A 22,131-nucleotide genomic window follows, 5' to 3' on the forward strand; every position below is an offset into this window, starting at 1 on the left:
CAACTTTTCCAGGTGCTGGAAATCTTTGATTTCTGCCTCTGGACTGAATAAGACACACTGATGTTTCTTCTCCTTATAGGTTTTTCCTGATGTAGGCTTCCTGACTTGCTCTTGGTGAGACAGCCTTGCTCCTCTCTTATCTTAAACAATGCTTTTTAAAAACCTCCACAGGGACAGTTAATACAGGATGGTAGAGAGCATAAGATAATGCATGTTTGGAAATGTGTGTATCATATAGAATCAGTCCTAACTCTGCCCTTTTTCCAGCAATATGGTGTTCTTCAGTTTGTGAACAAGATTGGTTACCACCCACTATGTTACCTAACACAGAATGGTAACCTAACCTTTTATAATTATTATCCTATTTAACCTGTGTCTTCTCTTTGCACTAGAGCTAGGCTAGGGCTTCAGCTCACAAAGGACTGGAGAACTCATATTTTTTTCCCAAGAAATTAAAAAAAAAAAACACTTTAAGAATAGACTCTTGCTATTTTCCAACCTACTTTATGGAGTTTTAAAATAATACTGTGATAAGTCATTGCAGGAGAACAAACTGACAATTTGGAGATGTTTGGGAGCTTCCTTGTTAGCTGTAACTACTATCAGAAGTTCTTTAAGTGCTACCTGTGAATACCACAGGAACTACACTCAGATGAAACCTCTGTGCTTGTGTCTAGTGAAGGAAATAATCCCGTTCCCTGCATGGACCTGTAATGGCTGCACATTTGGAGCTGCCTTCTCTCTGTTCCCCACAAATATCTCAGCCTCTTTCTCCTTTTTCCCAGAACACAAGACAGAGTAAGAAGGGTTGATTCCTCCTAATTCCCAATTAAGAAGCCACTTAAGAGAAGAAAGCTCTTGCTGGGAATAGATTTGATGTGTTACTAACCTTTAAACTCATTTTTATTTTAAGTCCAAATTGACTTTTTAATGCTATATAATTACATCTATACCTATGTATGTGTCTGTATCTGCATCTGTGTCTACTATATGTGTATCTAAAAACAATGGTAATTCTGAATAAGAATATAGGATTGCTAGAAATGTTCCGTTGTGACATGCATGATTTCATATTTAGTCTCGTACTGAAGTAACACTTTCTGACTTTTTAAATCAAGTCACTGTTTTACTTTGCATTTGCTATGTGAGAAATATTGTGTACCACTATATGTTTCATTCATAATATGAATAAACATTTTTCTCAATATCAACATAAGACCACAAAATGTTTGAAGTAAAGATACATACACAGTTTTAGGTTGCTAAACACAGCCACCACCATGCCAAGACCATCAATACCACAACAGTAATAAACCTCTTCTAGTTAGTCAGTAAAATGAAGAAATGAGAAGATTTTAAATAAGTCAATTAGACCTTATGCCTTAATTCTGCTATCATGTCACCTTTATTTAGACAAACATAAGAAATATTATAGGGAATTGAACCAAAAATAAGAAAGGCTATCAATCTAGCAGCCAGAGAGGAAACTTACGTGCATTATGAATGGGATGTAACTCTGTTTTGAAGACTCCTTGTCTCTTTTCCTCTTGAGTTGGCTGTAACCTATCAATCCACATCATAAACCTACTTTTTTTCATAAGCAAAAGAGTATTTAAAGTGACCTGGCTAGAGATAACACCGTATACCTTGTATATAGATACATGAACCATTATTATATATATTCATACATGAGCCATTATTATATATATTCATACATGAATATAGTATAAGATCAATTAAGGGACAATGTGGAAGGGTAGAAATAGAAAGGTTCTAGAGGCAGACAGAACAGGATTTGGATGGCAACCCTGCCATGCATCAAATACTTGGGCACTTCTTTGAATCTCAGTCTATTCATTTATACCAATTTTCAAGTGTTATTATATTAGAAATGATACGTCTTGTACCTGGCAGGTAATATCAATAATTAAAGTAATTGATGTGAATCAGCTCATTTTTCAGGTGCCATATTTTTCTGGATGTGTGCTGCCTTTCTTACAAGTCAGTGACTACATAAACTGTGATGAATTAAAGTTGAATGACTTTGGGAATCTGAATAATACCATAATATTCTTTTGGTGTTCAGACTTTAGATACACAGACTGCATTCTTTTCTACAATTTTTCTGTAGTTAAATAGCATCTAGATATTTTTATGTTGGGTGGCAAATAAAATACATTTTCATGTTGGAAGCAAAGAATGAGATTGTTTCACCTGGTGAAATTTAACCTTTGTTTCTTTTGGAAGAAGCTCCAGGCATAGCTGGAAAGGTAGGGATTGTGGAGATATCCTTGGCTTTGAAAGTTGAGTGAAAGTTTGCTAAGTGGACAAAAACAGGAAGGACATATTGATCAGAGCAACACTGGGGTAGTACTCTGAACAAACATGCAGCTATAGGAAGCTGAAAACACAGGATGAATCTGTGTTAACATGGCTAGAATGGCAAATGAATTGAGGAAAATAACCAGAGATGAGGCTGGAAGGGCAGGCTGAACCCTGGCTCTATGGCATAAAAGACTGCATACTATATGGTGTGGCTTGTGCTTTCCAAATATAGGAAGGTTTGGGACAGGAAAGCGTCCTGATCACTTCTCTGATTTGAAAACATCCTTTGGATAAATGAACTGACTTAGATCAAAGGAAAGAGAAGTTAGATCTGGAGAACCCCATACCACCTTTGAAATAATTATAATAGTCTCATTTTTGTAGGATGAGAAATGAAACTTTAAGGAGTTTAAGATGCCTAATCAAGTTTTCTCAGCTGTCCTCAAGGCTTGAGTTCTGGTGCTGGTTGTCTGACTCCAAAGGCCAATGTCTTTCGTGAATCTTGTTTCTGTTGTTTCCAGGCCTGTCTCTAAGAAACAGTAGGAAGGCCCAGATCAAAGTAACTTCTCCCACCAATACTCAAATTCTCACATATTAATGTAGGTGAAATTTATGTATTGGAATAGACAGTGCAATTCTAACTAAAGATGTTGCAAATGGCTGGCCTGTGGCTTTGGACTTTTTTGACACCGCATGGCAGAACCATGTTCTTTTCCCAGTGAGTCATCTCTTTAAGTGACTATTAGCCTCCCAGTTCTCCAGGATAAAGCATGAAGGCCAAGGGGAAGCCACTTTGCTGATCACCAAAGATAACTTTTATTAATATAACAACAAAGTGATAAGCCATTCATAATATTGGTCCAAGGTAAGTTTATATGCTTTCTCTGTGCAAAAATCTTCAAATGTTTTCAAATATGAAAGACAACAACCATTTTTACCAACAAAATGTATTTCCTTAATAGGTAAGGCACAGCATCAGGGTTTTTTTTTGTGTGTGGAAAGGAAGTATTCAGGGTGGCAAACAGAAAAAAAAAAGAAAAAATTAGAAAGTATTCGGCTTTATTTGATAGAAAAGAAAAAGAGAAAATTGTCTTCCTACTTACAAGAAGTTAATTGATTAGAGTAGTCATAGAAACAGGAAGTTTCTTAGAAAATCAATACAAGATTAAGTGAATGTGACTGGTCGACTAAGATATCTGCCTGGAAAGCCAACTAAAACACAAACTGTTTAGAAATACCTACAACAGCTTAGACTTTGAATTTACAGTAAAATTACATGCTTTTTTGGGGGGAGGGGGAGGGTTACTTTTTTTTAAATAAAATATCTCTAAAACTCTTTATTAATGAGAAACTTGGATTCTTTTATAAATCCAGAATCTCCCAATTTATAGATGTTTTTTAGCTTGCCCTAGCCCTACCCTGCTGCCCTTGAGACATATTTATCTGTTTTTCTCCCTTGGCTCTGCCCTACTGGGTCTCTGTGCTTTTGCCTTCACAATTTCACAGAACTCCCCAAACTCCATCTGCCATTAAGTACATAATGTAGTCAAGGCATGGCTTGCTGGCAAGGGGTTTGGCTGTAACAAGGGATTGAATAGCTCTTTGAATTGCTACATAAGACTCAGATATAGGGCCATCACAAAATGCCTAAAATAGTGCCAGATATTGTAAGAGCTCTTATTAAGTAGAACTTGTGACAGAATAAAGAATATGTAATCAATTCACTGGTCCTTTCATTTGACTCAAGGGCCCAGTGTTACCAGCAGCCACCAATCTGCTAGCTCTGAGAGCTGTGATCATTCATGTGGAAGGCAAAAAGTGCTTCTGCTACACATTCTGGCTCTAAGCGTTTGGAAGCCCAGTCCTACCTAGGGAATCTTGCCAAAAATGCAGGACATGCTAATGACTTGGAACATCACTGTCCAAGGCTGGGGCGTGAGGAGCTCCCTTAGCTTCGCTATAGCATTTGCTTATTCAGTCCTTCAAGTCCTACCTATTTGTAATTTCTAACAGCTTTGAAATTGCGTGTGTGTGTGTGTGTGTGTGTGTGTGTGTATATGTGTGTGTAAGATGGTTAAGGGAGAGTGTAGAAAAGAACTTAGTGAGATATTGACTACATTAGGAATTCATAATAAAACAAAAGGAGTCTGTGTTTTACAACAGTGTTCTTTGCAGTGATTGTTAAGCTGCCAATAGTTTTCAGGCTTAGAATGCTTTAGACAATAGCAGAAACCTCTTGTTTACCAGCTACATTTTAAGCTTAAGGCAGCATTATGGTGCATTGATGGGAGGGGGCTGAAGCAATGCCTATCTTTTTGAAAGTAAGCACAGAGACTCATGAACTGTATTCATTCAGGCAGCCTGGAGATGGGAACGTTTATTTCTACATTTTGTATGCACAGGCATTACCACATTGAGAAACAGTGACAAGGGTAGTTTGTAAAAAAAGTGACATTTTGTTCGTCACATGCATAGCTGACTGAGCTAAGTGTGCTTCTTCTTAGTTGTTACTTAACCTAAAACAAAATGAATGAAAACCCTAAAGTTGCTTTATTTCATGGTGTGAGAATGTAGTTTGGCTGAGAGGTTTAGTTCTCAGAAGTAGGACATTGTAAGTCTCTCTTAAAAGCTGACAATAGGTAAAAGCTATATATAATATTCAGTTCAGCAAGCAGGCTAAGGATTATATAATCTTTGATAATGGACTAGATTAATTCTGTACATATACCTGTGTAGGTATGTACATATAATTGATGTATTTTTCTTGTGTTAAAATTGCTGTTCATTTCTTTTGATTAGCAGCTAAATCTGTGAAAAGTGTCTAGTTGTAGGAAGCAGGTGTCAACCTTGACAAAAAGTAAAATAGAGAAATGAGTGCTCTAGGGTTATTTAACATTTACTGAATTAAAGAGAATTACTAATTATTAATAAAATTTAATACTTCTACACCTTCAACCACTGACAATGTGACTTGTTATCATTTTGCTTCAAATAATAGAATAATTGAAGTAATACAAGGGAAAGAAGAAAATAACACTTTTTGGTCTGAGTCATTGAGCTAATGACAAATGGATAAAAAGTAATTATCTATAATGAAAAACTGAACAAAGCATATGAACTACTCTGGATTTCATTTTATTGGCTATGTTTAGACATGTCCTGAACTAGAGAACAAAAAAGATGAGTGAATGCAGGCCCTCTCTTATTCTTTTCAGCAGCAATGTAAATGCATCTTGATGTGTTCTTCTTTCCCAGCAAAACCTCGTTTTTTTCTCTCTTCAGATCAAAACTCCAAAATGCGAACATCAATTTATCCTTTTAAAACACTAGGACTCAATGGCATCGATTTTTTCTGTAGATACTGATGAAATTGACATACTTGTCTTTTAAATGTCTATTCATTTCATTTTTATAAATTTTATCTCATGAACACTTAATTAAAATATTTCAAAATATCAATTTAAAGGGTTAGTTTTGTTTTCTTATATTTAAAAATTCTGGTACTATATTGCCAGAATCTTAGAATTGAGTGATTCTCTCTTATCCATGAATAATACTCTTGTTCTATTCTCTTAAGATTGTTCTGAAAACTAAAATACTCTTTTTTCTATATATTCTGAATAGCTTTTTTTTTTTTTTAAAAAAAAATGGGCTTGGTTTTCTTCTCGTCTGCATTTGGAAAAGCCACAATAAACTCACAAGAGGAATGCCTCCTTGGATTCATCCTGGGATACCATTTGATGCACAATTAATAACAGTGTGTTTCTATGGCCTAAAGTCAACTACATTTTGCAAGTCTTCAATTTGAGTTTTAAAACATGGATGAGTATAAGGTCATTACTTAATTTAATGATAGGTGCTATAACCAACACACCAAAATGTGTACATTGACTCAACCATCTCTCACATGAAGTCTAAGTGATGGTGCTGCTCCTTTTGATTCAGTGGCCCGTATTCCTTCCACCTTCTTGCCCTGCTGTCTTCTCCATATGGTTTCCAAGGCCACTTTGCTGAATTTTATTCCTTTTCCCTGTAGGGTAAAAAGCAGGGAGAATCACATGTGATAGATTCCTATGGGTCAGATCTGGATGTGTTGCACATCATTGCCTTTTGCATTCCGCTGGCTAGAACTCAGACAACGGACAATCATTATGACAAGGGAGGCTGAGAAATTGAATATAACTTGGTCTTAGGAAGAGGAGGAATGGGTAGGCACCTTGTACTCTCTTTCACAATGCTGACCCTCTAAAATAATTTTGATGATTCTTCAATCGGCACTGTAAGGGGTGTTTTGCTTATGTTCTGTGAAAGGAAGAGTTGATAATCAGGCAGTGTTTCGAGGAACTTTAATTCCTACATTCAAGTACAAAGGAATAAATATATCATCCCTACAATTCATTCTATGTACTGACTGTTCTCTGTACCTGACTAGCTTTGCATAGGTTAAGGGGCAGGCAGTTTCTATTTTTTTGTATCAGTATAGCTATTTCTCTATAACAAATGCAATACACCTGTGATTCAATCAATTCTACTCCACAAATTTCCCTGGCTCCTGTGATGAGTATTTCCAAACATCCTGAATTTAAAAAGAAAAAAAAGGTAAATTATTCCTGTAAATTCTTAAGACCATCTCTAGGACAGCTGCATTAGTCTGGGTTCTTCAAAGAAATAGAACAAATATATAAGGTGATTTATTATATAAGACGTTGGCTTATGCAGTTATGGAGGCTGAGAAGTCCCAGAATATGCATTCACCAAGCTTGAGACCTAGCAGAGCTGATGGTATAGGTCCAGTTAAAGTCCAAAGGTCTGAGAACCAAAAGAGCCTATGGTATAAGTTATAGTCCAAGTTCAAGTTCAAAGGCGGGAGATGATCAGTGTTCCAGCTCAAAGACAGATAATTAGAGTGAGACTCTTACTCTGCCTTTTTTTTCTATTCAGACTTTTGACAGATTGGATGAGGCCTCTCCCCCCTGGGGAGGGCAGTCTGCTTTACTCTGTCTATCCATTCAAATGTTAACCCTATCCCAAACACCCTCACAGACACCCAGAATAATGTTTAACCAAATACCTGAGCACCCCTTGGTCTAGTCAAATTGATACAATAAATTATCACAATAGCTACACAGGTTGAATATTCCTTTATCCAAAATGCTTGGGATCAGAAGTATTTTGCATTTCTGTATTTCTCAGAGTTTGCATTATACTTACCAATAGAGTATCTCAGATCTTAAAACCCAAGATCTGAAATGTTTCAACAAGCATTTCCTTTGAATACCATATCAGTGCTCAAAAAGTTTTGAATATTGGAGCACTTCAGATTTTGAATTTTCAGATTTGGGATGGTCAAACTGTAGCAATATAGCTGGTGCTTTGCCTTGAAGTTAGAAATCATCCAAATTTGGGATTCAGTTGTCATACAATAAGAATAAGACATTTTTAAAAAGGAGGTGGCCTAACAAGAAACTTTCAGAAATGAATACTAGCTGCTACAATACTGAGAGAGTTTCACGATAAAGTCTTGTTATATGTGTGGACTTAGAGAATAGAATCACTGTTAAGCTTCAGCATGTCAATAAGATTCACCATATTATCAAGATTTATCAAGTACTTTAAAAACTGGTTGGAGGTTTACTTACTGCTTAGCCACATACTGAAAACATGCAGAAATCAATACAATTTTAATCAGTATAGAAATTAATAAATAAAATTTAAAATTACATTATCATTACTTAGTCTATCAATTATATACTTCAAATAATCAACTTTCTTCTTGGGAATATTTTAGAAGCTCTTTATGTTATAATTTTTCCCTCTTTTTATTAGTCCCATATTAGAGCTGTCATCCTAGAAATTTAAAAAATTTCACCTGTGTGTCATCTTAGCTCTTTCTCGAATTTCATTGCTGCAAATCTTAGAATTCTTTTCTCTCTCTTTCCTTTGTTTTGCTAGACTCAATCTTAAGGGTTTTTGTCATTGTTGTTCACTTATCTGAAAGAGTACGGAGAGAGGCGGGTAAAATTGCAGAATATTTGCATTCTCTAAAATGTGTTTATTTTGTTTTCACATTTGTTTGACAGTTTTACTAGGTATACAAATATGACTTCAAAATAATTTTTTTCTTAGTACTCTGAAATTATTATCTTATAGTTGTTAGGCATCCATTATTTCTGATGAGAACCTTGGCTTCAAACAAGTTCTTATTACTTTGTAGGTAGCTGAAATCTCTCTGTAAAATATTTTAATATCTCTTTTGTTATGTTTGGCATTCAAGCACGCAACCGGGAGGTGATCTTTTTATGTGTGCACCAGACACTTCATACATTTTTCATTTAAAAAAAAATTATTATTTTTTCCTCTGATTTTTTTTTGTGTTTCTATAGCATGGATTTTGTATTTGTGTTCTTAATCCTCTGTATATAATAACATTTCTGTTTTGTAATTACATATATTTGATTAATGTTTTATTTTTATTTTGAGACCATTGTATTATAGATTTATATGCAGTTGTAAGTAATAATGCAAAGAGATCCCATATATGTCTTTCCCAATGGTAGCATCTTCTAAAACAATTGTATAATATCACAACCAGGAAATTGGCATTGGTACAGCAGGAATGAAGGACTTGGTTGCCTACGCAGCCTTCTCTGGCATCACTCAGATGGGGATGAGATGTCTTATTACAGCTTGGTGAGGCTGTAACTGTAGGCTCCCCTCTCAGCCTTTGCTGGTATGGGTGAGGATGAGGCCATATTTTTTTTTTCCTGATATTTGGCTAGAATATACAGTTATTACCTAAAATTGTTGCTAGTATGTATCTTTCCTGGTTCTTTGGTTAGTGAGAACAAGCTTTTCTTATGGCTTTTAGTCTTTGTGTGCCCATAGGATTTTCCAGTTTCTTTAACTTTAAATTTGGGATCTATGAGGCAAAAATCAAACTAAGGAAGCTTACCACCGTGTTATTATTTGGGTATCAAGGCCTCTAGCTGGTATGCCTTATTCTCCTTACCTTTCAGAGTATTTTTAAGTTTATTTTATATATAATTTTTAGGCATTTTAGTTATACTTAATGGGAGGAATGGGGAAAATTATAACCATCCCATCTTCATGGAAGTAGAAGTTAGAGCCACATGTACATTTTATCTTCTAAAATTTTATCAAACTGTCTGATTTACTAATGTTAGTCTGCCTTATTTGGTTTCTAGTAGTGTTGAAAATTCATCATAGTTTGTACTGTCTACTGTCATTTAAACTTGTGGAGGGAGGTAAGGAAAGTGTGCTTATTCAGTCTTCCATGTTGACTTGGAAGCTCCTTAATGCCTTAAAGCCAGTGATTAGTTTATGATTACAAGATGATAAAAATGAAGGTCATTAGCCATCATTTTTACCTTAGCATAACGGTGCTAGGAGATAAATTATTCTTTTTCTATATGGTAATTGTATGGTGATGATGATAATGATGATGATAAAGATGATACTCTTCGATCTGGATCCCCAGAGAGGCCTTTTTTCACCCCCTGGGGTAAAATATGGAACAAATTTATTTCCAAAATCAAAATTCTAATGGATGTACTTATAATTCTTGGCAAATAAATACAACCAGGCTTGAACTAAGACTCTTAAGCTTAGAAAACCATGCTTATTTGTAGCTGGGTAGTGATGCAAGCAGATGGGCAACTTTATCACTTGGTTTCAAAAGATCTCAGGGAGATACATCTGGTCAGCCCATTATTTCTCTTAAGACGACTAAGGGAAAGCACATTCTGCCTCACATAGAACAATGATGGGTTTCTGTAGGACTGGACAACAAACTATATTTAATGATAACTGAGGCATGATGTCTTAACATAAGGTAGACGATAAACATCAAAGCAGGTCCTATTAAATGCTAAATGTGGAGACATAATTTAGTTAGAGAAAGGGAAGTAAAAACACTCTTATGTAAATAACAGGAAACTCTGTTCCAGTTTTATAGATATTTAGAACTAGGAAAGACCTTAACTCAAAAAGAGTAAAAGTAACCTAAATGTTGCTTAGGAACCATCAGAGGAAGCCTAGATTGACTCGAGCAGCACCATGGAGAGCTCTCTGGAACTCAGTTGTTGTGGTGTGTCCTTTTCTCCTTTGCAGTTCTGTTTCTCTCTAGCCATCAAGGCTTTTAAATAAGGCCCCTCTCTTAGAATAACTTGAGGCTGCTGCAGAAGTAGGGCTTTCCTGCATTGTTCCTGAATCTCACAGTTTATGTGTTTGAGTTGCCAAGCTTCTCCCTACAAGAGTGCTTGTTTTTCATTATTCAGCTCCTGTTTTTAGAGTTGGTGGAATTATTTACTGGAAGCTCATGTGTTGGTATTAAGAATAGAATTATCCTCTCCCTTTTCTTTTCCCTTGGAGGCTTCCCATAAGGTTATTTATAACCTAATTTACAAGCACAAAACATTCTTAAGTTATATACAATAAGAGAGAATTGATGTACTGTGATTTGAGTTTTATCATGAGGCCATATAAGGAAGAAAGAGATTTACTTTTTCTCATCCAAGCAAGCTTCTAGGAAAATCATATTTTGATTATCTGCCTTCTTCATAAAGGGATTTTGGAGAACAATTACATAGGATATAGTCCAATCACAGTTTTCTCTTCTCTTGACAACTGCTAGGATAGGTTAGACTTTAGAATCAAGCATTCCTGGGCTCAAATCTTGCCCCTATCAGGTCCAGATTTTAATTTTGGATAGAATACCTAACTGATCAAAGTCTTTGTTATCACATCAAAAATAGGGCTAATGCCTCTACCTGGTATTGTGATGATTATATGAATTGACATACATGAAATAAATTGGCATGGTACCCAGTCCTATAAGGTTAAAATCAGCCTTGGTCATTCATTTCTTTTTTGTCCTATGCTCAAGAAGAGAATGTAAGTAAACTTAGGTAACAAGAAGATTAACCCTTCAGGCTGAAATATGTTTTTTATATAATGTAATTAATCAGCCAAACCTGGCACGTCATACAAAACTCACCAACAGAAGTTTGATATGAAGAACATGTACCATCCCCATTTTCTGAAAATAATGTTCTTTTTAAAAAACCATAGGCAGTCATAGGCAGTTTTTCTCTTAGAAGTTTATAGCCACTGCCTCTGGCCTTCCATGTTGTAAGATAATGATTAAAAATGATTATCATAGGTATTAGCTCTTTACAACAAATGGAAATCACTTGTTTATTCCTAGGACATAAAACTTGAGATTTTCACTCTTGGGAATGTCACAAATATTTTCTACTGAAACCACACGAAGAGATTTGTATAGACATGATTAATATACACATATCTCCTCACTGTTCTCAACTAGATGAAGAGACCCTCAATGGTAAGAAAAACACTCAATTCAGCTAACTCACCAGGTGGCAGCAAGGAGGGTCATACCATTGGCTCTGGGTGGACTAAAGGCATATGGTAGAATTTTGATTATTAAAACTTCCACCTGACATGAAATAGGGTAGGATTCTCTTCAGAGACCACACCCTGGAGGGTTCAATATCTCAGGCATTTGAAAGATTTACGATAAGTAGTCATCAAAAGGACTATGAGAAAGATATCTAATGTATTAGAGAAACACTTTCTTGAAAAATGGCGATAATAAGATTTGGAAATAATACTGGCCAGGTTGTGGCATTTTAACATCAGAAGTATGTTGGGTGCAATTATTGTAATTAGTTGTCACACTTGGAATGGCAGCATAGGGGACGCCTAGTACTCAGGAAGCTTTGGATATAATTATTAAGCCATGTGTTCCTATGAGAAATATAAATGGGAAGACAATAAAGGTATTAAAATAGTCAAAAGAAATCCAAAGGATGAGGGCAGCTATCCCAATATAAGCTTAGGATATCATGCCTACTTTCTTCACCTGAGCCAGTTCTCAGACTCCAAATCCATGAACTGAAGAAGAATATAGATCCCCATGAAGAAAGACCCTGCAATACCAAGGGTATAAAATTACTTCAACAGTTGTTTTCAAAGAGATTTACAGTCATTCACCTGGGTAACTATACACGGGAATAAGGGGGTTGCCCAGCTACTTAAAGATCTGTTGGACACGGGAATTAAGCTGACATCAATATCCGGAGACCTGGAAAGCCCTTATTAAGCACGCCTTCCCTCCCACGTTAGAGTGGGAGTGAATAGGTGCAAAAAATGAATAAATGGAGTTTTAGCTGTGATCTGATTCACCGTTGGTGGACTGAATCCATAGCCCAGTTCTTGGGCTCATTGTCATTGGTTGGGAAAAAATTCACTGTAAGAAGGAAGTGCTTTGAGACCAGTAGCATCTGTGAGAGCTGTGATTTGTCTCACTATCCTGTTTTAAGTTCCTCTCCACAAGATAATATGAACATATATGAAGCAAGTGAATCTGAGTGGTATAAAGAGTGAACTGTAATGTATAGTGTGGTGTGCTGCCTATAATGTATAGTGTGGTGTGCTGCCTAGATTCCCTTCCTTAGGACCAAGGCAGTTATACTCCCAGGTGCCAGGAATGTTCGCTGCTGATAGCTCAAGCTGAGTCCCTCTCCAAGAATTGCCCTTGCTTAAAGGGAGCTACTTTGCCAGACTTTATGTCCCAAGGGAACATAAGTAAACATAATGTGATAGGTTCAATGCACAAGTACAAATACTTTACCCATTTCCTCCATTATGGACAATTCTGAGAGACCACCTCAACTCCAGAGCTTTCTGTGGAGTTTCCTCTGTTGTGACTGCATCATAGTTGAATGTCTCCGTCTGCCTAGTTTCTTTCTCTTCCTTATGAGTTTTGTTCCTGAGACCACTCCCTGATAAAATTTCTGTAAGCAAATACTAGTCTTGGCATCTGTTACCTAGGAAATGCCACTTAAAACACATAGCACTATTTATGATATTTATCATAAATTTATAAATATATTGATAATTTTAATGCTGAAAAATTGTGACCCATATAGTAGGCATATAGTAAGGAAATAGAGTGAGACAGATTTCTATGAAGGATGATCTTTCCATGTTAAGAGTAATATTTGCAAAGTGTAAAAATATGAACAGTGATTATGCATAATATTAAGTGGAATATGTACAATATAAACAAATGTAAAATATTGTCACTTTGATGTAAATAATACATTCAAAGACAGAATAAAAGGCATTGGAATGGATACAATGCTTATATGATACTATAATAGGACTATGGTGAAATTTTCTTTTTTATTTCCTGCATTTTACATATTTTGCTATTAGGAACATAATATTTTCACTCTAAAATCTTTCTTTCAAAGACACATGATATATGGTAAAAAGTAAAGCAAATTATTTTTCAAATAAATATATAATGCATTATGTTAAAAAGGTTAGTCTCTATTTCAAAAATAATATTAGCATAGTTTGATGCGCAAATTAATAGAATCAGGCAGTTGCAGCTGCTCATCTTAAGAAAATTATGCACTGTGAATACATATAGCTGTGATGGGTCACATTTGGGACAACAAAGGAAATTTATAGCAAGACCTGAGGGAGCAGAGTTAGTGAAAATGTAAATATGCCTTAGAGAAAAATATCAGACATCTTTTGAAAAGCATATTTTATGAAGTTATCAGATTCATATAAAATCCCAAATATTATGCTAATATTTTACCTGGCATGTACTGATCAGTTTTTGGTAGGGGAAAGGAAAGAAGTTGAATTCAGTCTGGTAGCCATCAATAAGCACCATTTAAAAACAGTTTTATGAAAATGTAGAATAAGATAACCATGAATGAAGTTAAAACAAAAAAGGGGAAAAATTACATCGTATGAAGACACTCACGCTTTTAAACAATATGCATTGTTCTTGTCTGTTAGTTATATTCTTATGTTGTTAAAATCAATTCAACAAATGGCAAAATAAGTTTTACAGGATTTTCTTTGGGTATGTGGAGAGATGTAGGGAGGGAAACAGCATGAGCTAAGGTACAGGGGCAAAAATGCATATATTGCATTATGGGTATCGTAATGAGTCTAGGCAGTCTGATGTGACGAGTTGATCAAAGGAAAGCAAGCAAGATCAAGTAAAGAAGTCATCTGTTAGGTAAGGGTCAAAATGTGATGCACTTTGAATTTAAACTCTATTTTATGAAGAACGGAGAATCAGTGGCATCTTGAGTAGAGGAACAAATCATGAAAAATGGACAATAGAAAAATTAATGTGACACCATTCATTTGTTTATACTTTCACCCTATAAATACTCATAAAATGGGATAATTTTAAAGAGAAAAGTTCAAGAAGTAAGAAGTTTAGAGACTTTCATAGCAAACCAGCCCAGAGATGCTAAAAGTCCACATTAGTACAGGCCAAGCGATAACGAAAAGGAAGGGGGAGATAGTTTTGTCTGTGTCCTCACCCATTCACATTTTTCTTCCATCCTCATTTTAATCTCTGTTTCATCTCACCTTGGTTACCTCAGAACATAAGGACATTGCCTTGCCTTTAGCCTGCCCCTGTTCAGTCTCTCCTGTGCATGGTGATTACAATTGTCTTCTGAAAGCATGATCTCTCTCACAGTCACTCTCTCCGGTCCACTGGTTTTCTTATCTTGTTTCTTCTGCATAGACTAGAAGTAAGGGCTCTGCCATACTATGTGTACCTGAAGCTCATCAGGCTTAACTTAAGTGAAATAAACCAGGAGTCTTGGCAAGACAACAGTTTGGGACTTAATTTAGAATGCTGCTTAAAGAGATTCTTTGAAAAAAAATTAAATAAGTTGTTATGCATGTTAAAATCTCTTGTGGAAAGGATTTGCTTGAGAAGGTTTATATTTGCATTTGCTCTGTATCTGATGATAAATTGTGTTTATTATATTAATGTACTGTGCATTTACAGAGAAGTACATTAATAGCCTAATATCTTACATGAATTTTTAATAATAACATTTATTTTCTTCTAAAATCTGATCAAATGTTGGTAAATCATAAGCAACTATTTGCATACTTTAAAGATTTAAGGGTTACAAATTCACAGTTGGACATATTATTTTTCATTTAGACTTTCTAGACCAATAATTAAGTGCACATGAGTGAAAAACTGAGTATTAAAATATCAGAGAGCACCTGAATGTGATTATTCTCATTTAATAGGGATTCTATTTCTTGGCATTTTGAGTTGAACTGTTGGCTATGCTATACAGATCTAAATCAGTTTTAGCAGATAAGCACATGCTATATTAGATCCTGTATGAAAAGTTTTGTGCAAACATGTCTAGAATCTTAGAATTTTAGCATTTGAAGGAAATTTAGAAATCGAAGAACATCTTGTGTACACATAACTTCCAGGCACGGTGGCTCATGCCTGTAATCCCAGCACTTTGGGAGGCTGAGGCAGGCGGATTGCTTGAGCCCAAAAGTCTAAGACCAGCCTGGGCAGCATAGCGAGAACTTGTCTCTAAAAAACAAACAAACAAACAAAACAAGGTCATGCAGCTTTTGTTTGTGCACATTCAGAGCATGCTAGTGTACTACTTCACATAGCAGCTCTTTTCATCTCTGCGTTTGGCAACAAAAGTCTTTCCTAAATTTAGCTAAAATCTTGAACACAGGATTAATGCCACTCTACTGAATGCAATGTCTTGTATGAAACAATTTTTCAAAGACATAGGCAGTCTGTTTCTTTGAACACTGGAAGCTATCTGATATTATTCATGTTTATATTTTTTTCTCCAAATGTTTATGACCTATTCTCTATCCCTTTCTCTTCATGACATAGTTTTAAAATAGTGTATTATTCACCTTCTAAACTCACAACATTTGGCCAGTTTATCGTCAATGCTAGGGACCGAATGTTTGTGTTTGCCCTACCCCCAAATTCATAGGCAGAAACTCTAATCTCCAGTGGGGTCATTGGAAAGTAATTGGGTCATAAAGGTGGAGCCCTCATGGTAAGATTAGTGCTCTTATAAGGAGAGACACACAAGAGAGTTTGCTTTATCTTTCTCTCTCTCTTCCACATGAGGAAATCAAGAAGGAGACCCTCACCAGAACCTGGCCATGCCTGCACCCTGATCTTTGACTTTCCAGCCCCCATATCTGTGATAAACAAATGTTGTTTAAACCACCCAGACTATGATATTCTTGTTATAATTTTTCATACTAAGATACCAAAGTAGAAAAGTAATCACTCCACTTGTGTTTTGATAGTGTGGTACACATTTCCCACTATTAGAAAAGTATCTCATTAAAAAGCTAAAGGCTGTGTTAATTTAAAATTTCAAATGCTATGTAAAAGTGCGAACAACATATGAAAGGAAAAGGAAGTAAAGAGCCATTAGATCTTACTTAGGGAGAGGACTGAGAAAAGAGATATCCATAGAAGGCCCTTTTGAAAGAAAGAAAATGCATTGTTGGAAGCATTATAGACTAAGAAACAGTTGATGGAGAGATGATCATATACATGATGCATTTGGGTATCAGGAAGTAGGTTAGTTTAGTTGTATCTTAGTATTCATGAATAAATAGGTAATAAGGTTGGAAAATTTAGTTGAAACTAAATAGTAGAAACACATGAATACCACTGTAAAAAAAATAAGTTTTTTGTTTGTTTTTTTGTTTGTTTCTGTAGGAGAGTTATTGACTTGACAGGACAAGTGTATTTTAATAGATAAATCTAGCATCCCTATGATAAAGAATGTATTAAACAGGGGAAGGTATTCTAACAGTTGCAACATGCAGTTGGTTCACTTTAAGTATGTCAGCAGCCATATTTCTTACAAATACTGCCTGATGATGGAATTCATATGTATCAAGGAACCTGGGCATTAAAACAGATCGATGAAGCAGTTTTTGTCAAGAGCATGGTGTGACCAGTTCTCATGCATTGTCCTACATGGAGAATGACTTTTAGACCTGAAGATGCATCACCTTCGCTTAGTGAAATGCTCATAACCTCTGCACACTGGACATTTACCAAGTCATACAGAGAGAGCAGAGTAAAAACTGTGCAAGCGCCGGCTGCCAGAAAAAGAAGTACAGTTTATCACCATCACAGTGTTGTCTTGTAATATTCCATTGTCTCCTTTCACATCATTTTTTCTTATTTCTTTGAAATAGGATTTTAAATGGGCTGTTAATAAAAGTGTGTAAATTTAGTTCTTTTTTTGTTCATTTCTATCCGTGTCGGATCTTTCATCTCATCTCTGTTCCTGTGGAGCTATTATAAGAGACAGATAAGAGACTGGATTCTTGAATTCATTGTGTAGTGTTCAATCTTCAGTGGAGTCCCAGTTATCCAAGAACCTTGTCTAATGTTCTGTTTTAATGTTTTCAGTGCTCTAGCAGGGAGAAGAAGGAATGAGTCATTTTGAAGTCAAGCTTTATGCCACCTAAAACTATCTGTTGTTCAGACTCATGTATGATTGCTTGTTTGGAGAATTGCTCATTCTCTGCTGGCTGAGCATAAAGGTCAGCCCTATCTTCAGTAATATTTTCTCCAGTTCTGCTTCCCTTTGTCTCTTTCCATAGCTCCAAACTGGACTTTGCAGTCCAGGTAATTAATATTGAAGTGGAACTAGGCTGTAGACTGTGCATATCCAAATGATAGCATATACTTTTTTCTTCATGTTAATATCTGAGACCAGCACATACTTTGTTCTTTATGTTAATAAAGGAGTAGCTCAGCCAAACTAAATAGAGTTAATCCTAGCACTTTAAAGGTTACTTTGTTTGCTAGCATTAGGGCAGAGTCAAAGTACTTTAGTAATTTAGTAAGGAGAATACACACACACACACACACACACACACACACATATTCTCATATATTCTCAAATATATATATTCTCATATATATACATATCATATTCTCAAATATATATCTCATATATATACATTCGTATTCGAGGCAGGATTTCACTCTGTTGCCCAGGCTGGAGTGCAGTGGCACAATCATGGCTCCTTGCAGCCTCAACCACCTGGGCTCAAGTGATTCTCCCACATCAGCCTCCCAAGTAGCTGGGAATATGGGCATGCACCACCACTCCTGGCTAACTTGTTGTATTTTTTGTGCACCACCATGCCTGTCTAATTTTTTGTATTTTTTGTAAAGACAGGGTTTCGCCATGTTGCCCAGGCTGTTCTCAAACTCCTGGGTTCAAGTGATTCTCCTTCCTCAGCCTCCCAAAGTTCTAGAATTGCAGGCGTGAGCCACTATGCCTTACCTAGAATCTCAATCCTATCTAAAATGTTACCATTACCTCTGTTTGCACAAGCAAATGCCAGTTCTAACTCCAGCTCACACATCTGTTAAAGGAGGGGGAAATGGGGAGATGTTGGTCAAAAGAGACAAACTTTCAGTTATGCAAGATGAATAGTTCTGGAGGTCTCATGTATAGCATGGGGACTATACTTAATAGTAACTGTATCATATACTTGAAATTTGCTAAGAAGGTAGACTTTAAGTGTTTTCACCACACACACATACAAATAGTAACCATATGAGGTGATGGATATGTTAATTATCTTGATTATAGTGATTATTTCACAAAGTCTGTGTCTACCAAAACCCTAAGTTGTACACCTTAAATAGATACAATTTGTATTTATCAATTATGCCTCAATAGAGCTGGGGGAAAAAGAATACAATGATCTTTTAAGTGGCTGTTTCCAGAAGATTGTCAGAGAGTAAAACTCCAAACTCTGCTGCTAAGACACCCAGGGATGTATTGGAAGTCTACCAGTAGTACTTTTCTTTTTTAATTGCCTTAGCCTCATTATGAGGAACTTGGTCTTATTTTTCTTTCTTTGACACTTTACTTGATTTAATATTATATCAAGTAAGATATTTACCTCTTCATGAAGATTAAATAGAAGAGATTATAGTTCAAGCCAGAACCCCCTTTTCACTATTTACTGCCTATATCTTATAGTTAACTTTTCTTAATAGTTCTTTGGGAAATTATTTCTATTCTTTTAAAAATTATTCTTTTAGCCCATTCACTTTCTTTTCTAATTTGTCTAATTGATTCCTGGTCTTGTTGCAGGGCTAATATCCTAGATTGGGTTTACTTAACTCTTGCCTTAAACCTACAGTTTCTTGTTTAATTCACCTACCTTTTCCCCTTAGTTTTTGCATCTATAGTGCCTGTGATTTTTCCCTGTTGGCTTTTATCTCCTTTTCCTATTTGAAAATACTTTGAAATAATTGATATGACAATTTTTTTCCTCCAGTTATCTCACTATTTGTGCTTTTCTTTTAAAAAATATTTTTCCTTTCATTTTAAATAAAATCTCAGGAGTAGGAGAGACAAATATGTGTTTTCAGTCTGTCACTTTAAATCACAAATACCTACTTATAATGATACTTACTTTATCAAAGGCATTCTGGTAAAATATAGAGTAAAAAATCTTATTTCAATTAGAAAGGAAAATCCATGGAAGCAGGCATGGTGTCTTACACTTACTAGGGGAGTGGCAAAAATGGCATTTAACAAATATTCCTTAAATTACTTTATCATCAATAAAATATGATTTTTTAACCTAAACAAAGAAAATTATAAAAGTGAGTGTTGGTTGTAGAGTGGGTGAATACTGCATGGCTATAGGAGTATGTGAAGTAGTATATTCTTAGTATGATACTCAGCTCTGGTTTAATATTCAAATTTTGATCTCTTTCCCGCTTACCAGTGAATACAAAAATTATAGGTAAGTGGAGTAAGCAGCAGATTTGAAACTGTGGTAGGGTCCATGCTTACCTTGATCAACAACAGCTTGATTATATCGGACTTTAAACTTTCTGTGCCTCAGTTTCTTCAGGTATAAAATTAAGATCATACAATGACAGGTTTGTCCAAGGCATTATGGATATTCTATAAATACAGACCAGCAAAGTTTTTTTGTTGTCTATTGTTTCTTTATATAGGTAAGAGTTTTTTGAATTAGTCATTTCTTAGTTGTATTTTTTTCTACTAATTTTTCTCAATCTTTAGATAATGTATCTTTGACTCAGGTATATGGTTTATCATTTTCATGGTGGCATATTAGCCATTTTTGGTTTAAAGGAAACATTTCACACTAATATTATTTGGTTTATGAAGATGAAAGATTTAAAATGACAAGATAATTTGTCAGCTTTGGGGGGTAAGGAATTATTTTATTAAAAATCAACTTTATCTTTTAGAGAACAACATAAGATTATATTTGAAATATATTTTTAATGTACATAGTGAAAAGAAGATTTTGTTCTTTTTTGTCAAATTGATATAGCAGTAATAGTATTAGAGAGATAAATATTAGAATGTGGAACTAACGATGGGATAAACATAGATCAATAGAACAGAATAGAGGACCCAGAAATAGACATACACAAATATGTCCAACTGATAATTGAGAAAAGTGCAAAAGCAATTAAACAGGTGAAGTATAGCTTTTCAACCAATGTTGCTGGAAGTAATTGGAAAAGCATAGGCAAATGAAACAAAAGAACCTCAACTTAAAGCTCAAACCTTAGGTGAAAATTAATTCAAATGGATTATGTATTTAAATGTAAAACAGCAAACTGTAGAACTTTTAGAAAAAAATAGGAGACAATCTTTAGGATCTATGGCTGGGCAAAGAGTTCTTAGCCTTGATACCCAAAGCATAATCAATAAAATAAAAAATTGGTAAATTGAACCTCACTAAAATTAAAAAAAATTTGCTCTGTGAAACATCCTGTTAAAAGGATGAAAAGACAAGCCACCAATAGGGAGAAAATATTTGCAAACCACATATCTGACAAAAGACTTTTATCTAGGGTCATATAAAAATCATTAAAAATTCAACAGTGAAAAAACAATCCAATAAGAATATGGTTAAAACACACGAACAGACATTTCACCAAGGAAGAGATACAGATGGCACATAAGCACATAAAAAGATGTTCAACATCTTTGCCATTAGGGAATGCAATTAAAACCACAAGGAGATATCACTACATACCTCTCAAAATCATTTAATTTTTTAAAAACTGAAAATAGTAAAGGCTAGCAAAGATGAGGAGGAACTGGCTCTCTCATTCCTTGTTGGTAGGAATATAAAATGGTACAGGCATTCGGGAAAACAATTGGCAGTTTTCTGTAAAGCTGAACATGAGACCATACGATTCAGCAATTGCATTCTGGAACATTTAATGCAGAGAAATGAAAACTTATTTTCACACAAAAACTTGTACACAGACATTTATAGTGGCTTTGTTCATAATAGCCAAAAACTGGAAGTAACTCAAATGTCCTAAAATAGGTGAATGGCTAAAGCTGTAATACATTCATACCATAAAATACTACCTTGCAGTAGAAGGAAAAACAAATAAAAAAGCTATTGATAACACACAACAATTTTTGTGGCTATCAAGGGCATTATGGTAAGTGAGAAAAGCCAATCTCTAAAGGCCGCATACTGTATCATGTACATAAAATTCTCAACAAAATGCATCAAAATTACAGAGGTAGGGAAGAGATTAATGATTACCAGGGGTTAGGAATTGAGGTCAGATAGATTGAGCCTTACTCTGAAGGGGTAGCATGAAGGAGCCCTGTGGTGATAGAACACTTCTGTATCTTGAATGTGATAGTGGTTACACAAAGCTACATAGATAATAAATTGCCTAGAAATACATACATGCACACATTCACAAATGAGTGCTTGCAAAATTGGTGGCATATGGGCCGGGCGCGGTGGCTCATGCTTGTAATCCCAGCACTTTGGTAGGCCGAGGCGGGCGGATCACGAGATCAGGAGATCGAGACCACGGCGAAACCCCGTCTCTACTAAAAATACAAAAAAATT

At 35.4% G+C, this 22,131-nt stretch overlaps 1 protein-coding gene across 1 annotated transcript in view; it reads left to right on the forward strand.

Annotated features, from left to right (window-relative positions):
- The window catches only part of CLVS2 (clavesin 2), an 82,243-nt gene that overhangs the window by 16,028 nt on the left and 44,084 nt on the right, over window positions 1-22,131 (forward strand). The gene's annotated exons all lie outside the window — the stretch shown is intronic.

The sequence above is a fragment of the Nomascus leucogenys genome, chromosome 3 (assembly GCF_006542625.1).
Source record: "Nomascus leucogenys isolate Asia chromosome 3, Asia_NLE_v1, whole genome shotgun sequence".
In the NCBI taxonomy this organism is placed as follows: Eukaryota; Metazoa; Chordata; class Mammalia; order Primates; family Hylobatidae; genus Nomascus; species Nomascus leucogenys.